This window comes from Rhagoletis pomonella, unplaced genomic scaffold (assembly GCF_013731165.1).
Source record: "Rhagoletis pomonella isolate Grant_MI unplaced genomic scaffold, Rhpom_1.0 Rhpom_scaffold_01438, whole genome shotgun sequence".
Classification (NCBI taxonomy): Eukaryota; Metazoa; Arthropoda; class Insecta; order Diptera; family Tephritidae; genus Rhagoletis; species Rhagoletis pomonella.
This window is the reverse complement of record NW_023459992.1, coordinates 40,034-44,693: the sequence shown is the minus strand read 5'-3', so window position 1 is coordinate 44,693 and position 4,660 is coordinate 40,034.

The following is a 4,660-nucleotide window of genomic DNA, read 5'->3' as shown; positions in this document are numbered from 1 at the left end:
ACATGCGGGTATTCGCTATTTAACAATGCAAAAAATTTTATGCAGCAAATGCTAACACTATTTTTGACAGGTTTTTTTTGTGCTGATATCCGTAAGCGTAAAGTTTCCATCAGCTCCAGATTTTAAGAAAAACGAGGTCAAAATGCCAAAAAAATCGTATTTTTTACAAACACTTAGGCTTAGATTAAAGCTAAAAATCTAGACTACTATCCCTGCAAATTCCTGTACCTTTTCTTGATGGTCACTTATAGTCATTTGATGAACAGAAGAAACTGATTATGGGAAATTTGAGTACCTATCGAAATTAAGCAAAAGGTGGTCGAGCCTTCCACTAAGCTTAAGGCTTGGACTTCTGACTTCAATCCCTGAAAATATCATTCCTGCACCTATAGTCATTTATTAAACAGCTAACACTGATTTTTACAATTTTTTTTTTTTCAAATGCATAATTTTCCAGTATTTTTTTTTTATTGTTGGACGACCTACATCAAACACTTGTGGCTTATCAGGCATGTTCTGAAAATCGCGCGATTTAAAATCGGATCCGAAATTGCAATTCGCACGATTTGGTTTTGGGTGTTCTGTAATTCGTTCGATTTTATTTAAGTTCGAACTTAACTTCGATACAGCTGATTTCCCTGTGACAATTAAACAAACCAAATGACAAAAGAGTTCGTTGGCATAAAATACAAAATAATTTGAAAGTAAACGGATTTCATTAAATAAGTACAATGTTTTTTTATGGCTGCTTATGTGTTGAGCGAACGGGAGCCACATTACCAAAATAGAATCGATAGACGGTATTAAAGAGACAATTCTAATCCCCTCAGTACACCGGATTCTACGTAAGTTTTGCTTAAACGGTTATACTCATTGTACTCATAAGTTTTTTTATTTACTTTAGATTTGTTTCCAGCTATCGCTTAAACAAATATGCTTTTTTAGAAGTACTCAATGAAGTAACACCTTTCGTAAAAGAAATACCGATTATACTAAAATTGGCAGAAAGCCTTAGATTTTTTCGCAGAAGGTTCGTATCAACGTTCAGTCGGAAAGGATGCCGATATTGCTTTGGGTAGAAGCACAGTATCAAAAATATTATCCGAAATGGTTAATGTATTGGAAAATGTTTTGTGTCCTAAGTGGATTAAGCTGAATATGTCTGAAGAGGATTCCAGAAAAACGAAACTTAATTTTGTGCAAAAATTTGGGATTCCAGGAGTAATTGATGTATTGATGGAACCCATGTCGCTCTGGTAAAGCCTTATGAGAACGAACATCTTTTTTTTAACAGAAAAGGTTTCTTTAGCATAAATGCAATGATTGTAAGAATGAATTCAAATTGTGTTTGTAAATTTTTTAAGTCTACTGTTTTATATTACATATTTGTGATTCTGATATGACAATACGAGCGGTAGATGCAACTCGGCCTGGCGCAAACCATGATGCTTTCGTATTTAGCATGAGCAGTGCAAAACAATATTACCTCTCGCAGTATGAAGCTGGTAACCGAGGGTCTTGGCTACTGGGAGATTCTGGTTTTGGCTTAGAACCATTTTTATTGACTCCATATAGAAACTCCGATCCAGGATCACCAGAACACAGATTCAACCAGCAACATGCAAAAGCACGTAACATGGTAGAGCGAGTTATACGAGTTCTAAAAAGTCGGTTTCGTTGTTTGAAAACTACCTTACCGTATACCATGATACAAATATTTAAAGGTAAAACCGCTCGCTCAATTCGTCCACCATTGGGTTTTTTTGACGTTTGCTAGCATTTTGAGCTTTCTCTCTCGAAATGCTTCTAATGTCAAAGAAATTCAAAATAAACAAATTTAAATTTATGATTTGAAATATTTATTTATTCAGAAGTTGGAAAAACTAAAAAATTTCGAAACGAAAAATGAGTTGCTGCTTTAACGGCTGCGCAAATACCGTTGTCCACTGCAAGCAGAGCAATATCAAGTTTTTTAAGTTCCCGCAATTATCGTATATACGGCAAAAATGGATCGAGGCTTGTGGTGTTATAGAAGCGGATTTGCCAAAGTGCCCGTATGTGTGCTCGGCTCATTTTTTACCACACCACTTGACCCAATATAAGCACAAGATCATTCTTTGCAAGAGTGCAGTGCCTTTAAGGTAAAAAATGTTTAAATTTATGCATGTAAGCATATCGTAGTTTAAAGTGCAAAACCGCGTATCAACAAAATGCAAAACCGCGTATCAGCAAAATGCAAAACCGCGTATGTGAAGTTGTAGAAATTATTTTCATTATTTTATATTATGTCAGTAATTCTTGTCACTTCAAGATAGAATGATATAATTATTGATTTTCATTATTTAAAATTTTTTATTTAACAATAAACAAAAAGTGCAAATTTTTTTTTTAATTTAATTTCTCAAAAAGTGTATTTTTTTTCAAACTTTTTTACCGGGAAAGAGACACTTTGAACTACAATCAACCCAAATCTCTAATGGCGAAGATTTTCTTTTTCTGAGTTATGATTTTTTATAGAAAATATACGTTTTTGTGGTGCATACTACAATATTCTTATATTGTTTAACTAAATGGAACATATGTATGTAATATATCAGCAAAAAATACAGCCGTGATCATTTTTTGTGTATCAAATAGATATTAGAACACACTTTCCACCATACAGTTTCGATTATAAAAAGCGGGAAAATGTGATTTTGTATTTCGGCCGAAAAATTTTTCCGAGCCAAAAGAAAAAATACGTGTCTCATTATTTGGACCAACAAACAATGTATGTATTTGAGTTTGGTCGAAATTAAAAATCAGGCTCGTACCTGACCGGTTGTCTAGGAATAGAAAGCATCTAAAGCAATCGCATTTCTGGCTAGTATATTTCAGGAAGAATGGATAAGGATTGAGCCAAGAGCTTGTGTGAGCAAAGCCAATTTTTGGCAGCCAATGTCAGTTACGCGGTTTTGCAGAATGACGATACGCGGTTTTGTACTTTAAACGACGATATGTATGTAGAAGTTCATTGAACACAATTGTTTACATTTACGTATTTATTTACTTACATATGTATATATGTATGTGTGTATGTGCATTAAAATTTTGTTCCCAACAAGCATTTCAGTAAACGTTTTTAAAAATAACTTAAATTAAGTTTGCTATAATAAGCGTTAAATAAGCATTTTTAATATTAAGCTTATTAAAAAAAAAAAAAAAAAAAAAAAAATATATTTATTTGGTTTGAGTGAAAATAAAAACAAACAAATGAAATGACGGCAAGAGAAATTTTCAAAATGCTAGCAAACGTCAATATTCCTAAAGCTGGCTCTCAGCCATTGTACCTTATAAATATTTGTATCATGCCGTATACGCCACAAAAAGCAGTGAAGATAATAAATGTGTGTTGCGCACTACATAATATATGTAGGCGTAATCAAATAGATGATATTGAAAAGAAAGCATAATACAAACCGATTCTAATGATGAGGAAATAGCTGAAAATGAGGAAAGCAGTACTTTGAGTAGTGTTGGTCGAAATTTAAGAGACTCTACTGCTAGAAATTTGATAATATGAAACATAAAATTTATTCATTTAAAAATTAAATACATAAAAGTTGTATATCGACACCTGAGTGGAAGATCGACCTATCTCGGCAGCCAGTTCGAAAACGCCCTATCCCAGAAAACTTTTCAAGAACGCCCCACTTCAGAATTTGATTAAAGAACGCCCTATTTCAGAATTTGATTGAAAAACACCTTATCTCAGAATTTGGTTGCAGAACGCCCTACCTCAAAACTCGGTTTAAAAACACCTTATCTGAGCTGAAAATATATTGAAAATGTGTTGGGATCGGGCGTTTTTGAATCGAATTCTGGGATAGGGCGTTTTTCAGAAAAATTCTTATAGGGAGTGTTTCAATAAAATTATGAAATAGTGCGTTCTTAATCATTTTATGAAGTAGGGCGTTCTTGAAAAGTTTTCTCAGATAGGGCGTTTTCGAACTGGCTGCCGAGATAGGTCGATCTTCCACTCAGGTGTCGATATGGAGTTTGTATTCATTTTGGCGACTCTAGCTCAAGCATTTTCATTTTTATTTTAACTTTTTCATGTTGCAACTGCTCCATTCTGATGTGATGCCTTCTTTTTTCCTCCAAACTTTGCGCTTTCAACCGATTTTGCTCTGCCAACAACTCGTTTTGTTTTTCAGCAGCACGACGAAGTCGTCGAATATCATCCCTATCCCCTTCATGCGATTTTGCAATTTTTTGGTGGCTTTTGCAAACGTCATCCAACGTGGTTGAAATTCTTTCCATGCAAGAGGCTTGTGTTGTCATGCATGTCTGGAGGCAGTCTTGTGTTTCGGAGGCTCGTGGCCTTTTTGCTGCTCTCGGGGTAGCCACGGCTTCCCTACTTGTTTGCGGACGCTCTTCCTCCGACTCACTGGCGATGCAGCTTTCTTCGGCTCCAAAACTTCTGGAATGATTAATGCCCTCCACAGCCGCGAAAATTCCGCAAGTTCTGGCAACACATTCTTCGTTGGGCGTTAATACATGTTTATTAAAAGGGCCACCTTCTGTTGCCCTCGATTCCAAATTGTTATAGGCAACCTTTTTACGGATGCATCATTCATTTTAATACTTGATTAAATATAACTTGCTTTTTTTCCATCCA